The sequence below is a fragment of the Rhineura floridana genome, chromosome 5 (assembly GCF_030035675.1).
Source record: "Rhineura floridana isolate rRhiFlo1 chromosome 5, rRhiFlo1.hap2, whole genome shotgun sequence".
Taxonomy (NCBI): Eukaryota; Metazoa; Chordata; class Lepidosauria; order Squamata; family Rhineuridae; genus Rhineura; species Rhineura floridana.
In genome coordinates this window covers 68,753,989-68,760,956 of record NC_084484.1, presented here as the reverse complement: position 1 = coordinate 68,760,956, position 6,968 = coordinate 68,753,989, and the positions used below count along the sequence as shown (strand labels likewise).

The 6,968-nt window shown below is 41.9% G+C and overlaps 1 pseudogene; it reads left to right on the top strand.

The window, feature by feature from the left end:
- Positions 1-1,421: 1,421 nt before the first annotated feature.
- LOC133386063 (uncharacterized protein K02A2.6-like) lies at positions 1,422-4,057 on the top strand (annotated as a pseudogene).
- Positions 4,058-6,968: the final 2,911 nt, after the last annotated feature.

The window sequence follows — 6,968 nt, the reverse complement described above, 5'->3', positions numbered from 1 at the left end:
AGAGCCTAAGAAATAAACACAGTTATTGTTTGCATCTTACTGGTGAGGCCTACATATATTATACTGGCAATAAGGATAAACTGGATGTATCAGTCTCCTTGGATTCCTTCACACACTGAGTAGCAGTGTAATAGGAAAACAGCTGTTTATGGACTTATGAAGGAGTTTGATGCTGATCAGGAGGACTGGGTGCAGTATAGAGAGACTGTCCCAGTACTTCATTGCTAATGATATTAATGATGATAGCAAGAAGCGGGCTATTTTGCTGAGTGTTTGTGGAGCAAGACATATAGACTGATTAGGAGTTTGGTAGCTCCTGAAAAGCCCAGTGCCAAATCCTTTGAGGACTGGATTGGGATTGTCTCAAATCACCACAACCCCAAGCCATCTGAAATTGTGCAGCAATTTAAGTTCAACAGTATTTCACACTCTCCTGGGATATCTGTGGCAGTTTATGTAGCAGAACTGTGTCACCTGTCAGAGCATTGTGGGTCTGGAGACACCTTGAATGCCATGTCGAGGGACCAACTGGTCTGTGGCATCAGTGATGAGAGGATTCAGAGGCTCTTATTGGCAGAATCCAAATTAGATTTTTAAAAAGCCCTGGAAATTGCACAATGCATGGAGGTTACAGTTCAGCATGCTTTAGATTTACAGGGGGTCTCTCAACATCCAAGTGATGCCCAGGCACTTACTGCCAACATGCATAAATTATCCAGTACCACATTGGCTAAGAAAGACTGTCTGGGTGAAGAGAGAAACCACTTACATGGCGCAACTCCCTGTTTTTGCTGTGGAAATATGATGGCCACCCATGCCACCACAGGAGTAGCGAGTGCTGGCTTTGCTTGAAACAAGGCCATCTAGCCAAAATGTGCCATAGAAAAAGGGCACAGACAAGGGGGAAGGAAGGTAGCAAGAAGCAGACACACCAGATGGCAAGTACAAGGGAGCATGATAATGGCACAGATGAAGTGTACACTATGTACAACATTGTTAGAAAAGACTATAAAGAAAAACCTCTGCAAGTAGATGTTATTGTTAATAGGGAAAGCATAACCATGGAAGTGGACACAGGGGCTTCTGTGTCCATAATCAGTAAAGCCACTTATAACTGTTTGTGGCCAAAGAATAAGGAGTCACAGTTGAGACCACTGAATATGATTATATGCACATATACTGGTCAAGAAGTCCCAGTGAGAGGCAGTATTAATGTAGAAGTGAAATATGCAGAAGAGACCTTTCAATTGCCCCTAGTTGTGATAAAAGGAAGAGGCCCTAGTCTGGATAAGACAGCTGAACCTCAACTGGGCACAGATCAACAGAATTAGCTCACTTGGGACAGAAGCTTGGGACAGAAGCAATTCTTTCAAAACATATGGAGCTCTTCAGACATGGGTTGGGTACTCTAAATGGGGTGAATGGTAGGATTCTTGTGGATTCAGATGCTAAACCACTTTTTAAAGCCCTGCCCAGTACCATATGCTGTGCATCACAAAGTGGAGCAAGAATTAGATTGACTACAGGCTAAAGGTATTATCGAACCTGTTCAGTTCTCTGAGTAGGCTACTCCAATGGTCCCTGTATTGAAGCCAGATGGTACTGTAAGGATTTGTGGAGACTCTAAAGTCACTGTGAACCGTGTAGCACAGCTGGACACATACCCCATTCCTAGAATTGAAGATCTATATGCCACCCTAGCTGGGGGGAAACTTCCACAAAAATTGACTTAAGTGCTGCGTACCTTCAGATTCTTTTTGAGGAAAGTTCAAAACAGTATGTAACAATAAATACCTATAAATGACTGTTTCATTACAGACAGCTCCCTTTTGGCATTTCTGTTGCATCTGGAAGCTTTCAAAGGGCTATGGACAATTTGTTACAGGGTATGCTGCATGTCTGTGTGTATCTTGATGATATTCTGATTACAGGAACAACAGAGGCAGCACATTTGCAGAACCTAGACCAAGTACTTTCAGAGTTGTCATTTGCAGGCATGCATATCAAGAAATAAAAATGCATTTTTCAGGCCCCAGAACTTGTGTATCTGGGACACAAAATTAATGCAGCAGGCATACATCCTGTGGAAGAGAAGTTACGTGCCATTACTGAGGCACCTGCACTAAGTCAGTTTCAGAACTGAAGACTTTTGGGGGTTGCTAAACTATTATGGCAAATTCTTACCCAATTTGGCAACAGTATTGGCACCATTACATAAACTTTTATGAAAATGGATAAGATTCCATTAGGGTCAGGAGCAGGCAGGAGCTTTTGCAGCAGCAAAGAACTTGTTGAAATCATCCACCTCCTTATTCATTATGACAGCCGTAAAGAACTTCTCTTGTCTTGTGATGCTTCTCCATATGGAGTGGGAGTAGTGTTAGCCCACCAAATGCTTGATGGATCAGAGCATCCCATTAGTTATCCATCAAGACCCCTAGCCCCAGCAAAAAAAGAAAACTACTCACAGCTAGAACGTGAGGGTTTAGCAGTTGTTTTTTGCAATAAAGAAATTCCATTCATATATATATGGCAGATGTTTTCTCATACAATCAGATTGTAAGCCCCTCCAGGATCTGCTGGGAGAGAACAAGCCAGTATCCCCAATGGCATCTGCTAGAATCTAGAGATGGGCCTTGACGTTGTCTGCTTATGACTCCAAATTTGAATATAAACCAGGTCAAGCCCTGAGTAATGCTGATGCCCTTAGCAGACTTCCACTACCAGATTGCCCAAAGTCAGTATCTCAGCCTACTGAAACCATTCTTATTGAATTGATGTCCACATCCTTGATAGATGCAGCAAATATTAAACAAGAGATGGACCAAGATCCTCTGTTATCTAGAGTGCGAAGAATGATCACAAATGGATGGATTGAGGGGGGGGAAGCACAGATTTACAGCCCTACTATCAGCATAGGGAGTCCTTGAGTATCCAGGATGGATGTTTATTATTGGGGTCTCGGATAGTAGTACCACCAGGGAGTCTGTCTGCTGTGCTAAAATTGTTGCATGAAGCTCATCTTGGCATTGTACGGATGAAGGGATTAGCATGTAGTTATGTGTGGTGGCTTGGAACAGACCAGCAGATTGAGACAGTGGTACAACAGTGTGGGACTTGTCAATCTAACCGCCATGCTACTTGAAAAGCACCCTTACATCCATGGGAATGGCCACACTGACCCTGGACAAGACTTCACATTGATTATGCTGGTCCATTCATGGGGAAAATGTTCTTAATAATAACAGATGCACATTCCAAATGGTTTGAAGTTCACTTCATGTCATCCACTACTGCTGAAGCAACTGTGGATAATCTCCGCCTGTCTTTTTCTACTTTTGGATTGCCAGAAGTAGTGGTAAGTGATAATGGGCCACAATTTACAGGTGTAATTTTCCAAGACGTTTTGGAGAAAAACCATATCAAGCATGTAAGAATTGCTCCACATCACCCATCTTCCAATGGCCTAGCAGAAAGAACTGTACAGACCTTGAAAGATGGACTAAAAAAAATGACATGTGGCAGCTTAGAGACTAAATTAGCCAGATTTCTTTTCCAGTACTGTGTTATACCACATTCCACCACAGGAAAATCACCAGCAGAACTACTAATAGGTAGAAAATTATGTACACACCTGGACATCCCACACCCTGATGAGGCTATTAAGGTGTGTGAGAAGCAGGAAGCACAAAAATTCTACTATGAGTTAAAAACAGCATCAAGAACCCTAACAGTGCACAACCTAATTTAAGCCCTTAATTTTGGGACTGGACCTCATTGGCTGGCAGGTCATCTTGTAGCACAGACAGGGCCGCTCTCATGGGTGGTGGAATTACCAGATGGGAGGCATATTTGGCAACACCAAAATCAAGTGCGTTTATACCATGAAGAAGAGTTTCCTGCAGAGGGTCCACAGACTGAGGTAGAAGAGCAAATAGATGGGGAACCATTACACTGCCCCCTAAATACAACCAGAGAGATTGACAGGCCCACAATTACTGCAGCAGATCCTAACACTGTTTTAGAGGTGTCCCTGCTGAGACACCTGCTGAGATAGAACATCCAGTGACAGTGGTGGACAAGCCAGAAACACCCACAGTTACACTACGCCGTTCAAAAAGAATTCCTAAGCCCAGGGAGAGGCTGAATTTATAAACACAAACAAAGTTGTTAAGACCAATTATCTGGTGTTTAGTAATATAGGTAGATTGTATGTTGATTATGTAAAGTAAAGAGGGAGGAGTATAATATATGTTCATGTAGTTGCCACCTAGTGGCCAAAAAGGTAAAGTGCTTTTTTAAGAAAAGTTGGAACTGAGCATGCCTGTGGTTTCAGGGTGTGGTTCCAAGATGGATTCAAAACTGAGAACTGTGTGAATGAACCTAAGAAATAAACCCAGTTATTGTCTGCATCTTACTGGTGTAGCCTACACATATTATAGTTGGTTGCCCTTTTCTGCACCTTTTCCAACACTACAATATCCTTTTTGAGGTATGATCAGAACTCAAATCAGTATCCCAAGTGTGGTCACACCACATATTTGAACAATGGCACTGTGATATTGACATTTTTAGTCATTCTGCTAGTGATCCCTAATATGGAATTCTCCTTTTCACAGCTGCCACACCCTTGGTCAACATTTTATCAAATTATCCACCACAGGACCAACTTCTCTTTCCAGGTCAATCACCACTAGTTAAGTCAAACTCACATTCACATTGCAATCCAAAACAAGGGAGAGGGCCTTCTCAGTGGTGGCCCCCAAATTATGGAATGATCTCCCTGATAAGGTGTGCCTGGCGCCATCACTGTTATCTTTTCGGCGCCAGGTCAAGACTTTCCTCTTCTCCCAGGCATTTTAGTATGTGTTTTTAAATTGTTTTTTAAAAATTTTAATTGTGTTTTAAATTGTTTTTAAAATATGTGTTTTAAATTTGTATATTTGTTTTTAATGTTTTTAGTTACTGTAAACTGCCCAGAGAGCTTCGGCTATGGGGCGGTATATAAATAAATAAATAAATAAATTACCTAGTCAAACATAAGCCCCACTTAGTTCCATAGCACATACTCTCAGGTATAGAATTGCAGCTATGGAGAACAATCCTATGTACATCTACTCAGAAGTTCAACGGAACGTACTCCCAGGTAAGTGTGTATAGGATTGCAGCTTCAGAGAGGTAAAAAAAAAATACATGGAATGAAAACAAAGTATTTATTTGTTTTGTAAAAATACTTGCATACCACAATTCAATTTTTTAAAAATTAAAGTGGTTTACAACAATTATATATGCACAACAAAAATACACACAATTTTAAAATTACCATCACCAGCTAACTATTACAGAAAATGTTTTCCTAATTGTTCGCATAAGCCTAGCAGAACAGAAAGGTTTTCAGCAAACGTTTAAAAGTTAATATTGAAGACACTTGGTGAATCTCTGTTAGATGGGCATTCCAGAGGGCTGGGTCAATGACACTTAAAGCTTGGTTTCATGTCAATCCCAAATGAGCTTCAGCAAATGCAACCAGCGATGCTCCTACAGATTTCCATGGAAGTTCTAATATAAATGCTTGTGATTGAATAAGAATTTGAAGAGTCCAAAAAGGTACCTACTGGGAACTCCTGTGATAATTTTGCATGTGTTATCAAAGCTCTTCTGGCCTGCCTTGAAATTCCGTTCATGTTTCACCTGAGAAGATGCACTGAAATTCATTTTGCTTTCGTGGAAGTCTAGTGAAAGCCTTGGAGTGTGCAGAATGCCTTTCCTCTCTGACTCCTGATAAATTTAATGTCTTAGCAACCTTTTTGTGGGTTCTTTTGAAATTTCTCTGATCTTTCCATCTGAAGAGGAATCTCTACATTCACTTTTGCTTTAAGGCAAATGTCAGTGACAATTATAGATAACAGAAAAAATAAAGCAAGAACATCTATGCAGAGAAGAAAAGTATGTCTGACCTAATACTATAAGCCAATGCACAAGCAATTAATAGTTAAGGATCTTGTAGAAAAATGATGTGGTGCCTCAAGCTGTTCTGTTGGCATTGGGAACTCAGGATTAAGTTAAAAATCACTAGTGGGTGTTGTTGTGGGAGTAACCCTTCACTATCCTGGAAAATATTTTATTAGCAGTCCTCTTGAATGTTTGGAAAACCTCAGAGAGAGAGGATTATGAGTGTCAGATAGATTCATCCCCAAGGCCCCGCCTAAAATCCTCCAATAACAAATCACACCCATGCTCAGAGAGATGAACCCCATCATCTCAAAACAAGTGTGGAGAATGAAACTTAATTCTATCGTGAGGAATGAAGGCCCCACCAAGGGACAAAACCAAATCCCTGACTTTCCTATTGACCCACTTCCTGGACCTATCAATTTTATTGGGGTGAATTGCACACCTCCACACCCTTCTCACAAGCATGTCAGACCACACCAAAATGAGATCGGGATAAGAACGAATGAGCCATGTGAGATCACGAGTGACTTTGAGCAGCAAATCCATACCAGGTCGCTGCACCAAGTCGTTCTCGCCCAAATGAACCAATAAAACATGAGGCCGGCTAGCCGAAGACATGATTTGGCACACCAATGGCATCAACGCATCCCATAACATGCCCCACTGAGCCTCCCAACTAACTGTAGCTCTGATGGAAAGCTGCAGCTGTGTCCCGGAAACAGTCGAAGAGGCCCTCTGGTGAGCCCAAACACGATAGAATGGCCACACAGGATGATCCTCACAGGGACTGGAAGGCTAAGCGCACCTAAAGAAAACAGAAAATTAAAATTACTTAGAATTAATACCTGACACAGGACTTGAAAGCAGAAGAACGCCACCTGCCAATCCCCTGGATATCGCTAACGCTCATGCTCACGAGGGCTGCGGCCGTGGCCTCCCCAATCCGGAAAGAATACAGCCCATAGGCTCCAACATCGCGACCACTGGCCAACAAGGCCGCCAAACAACGGCCC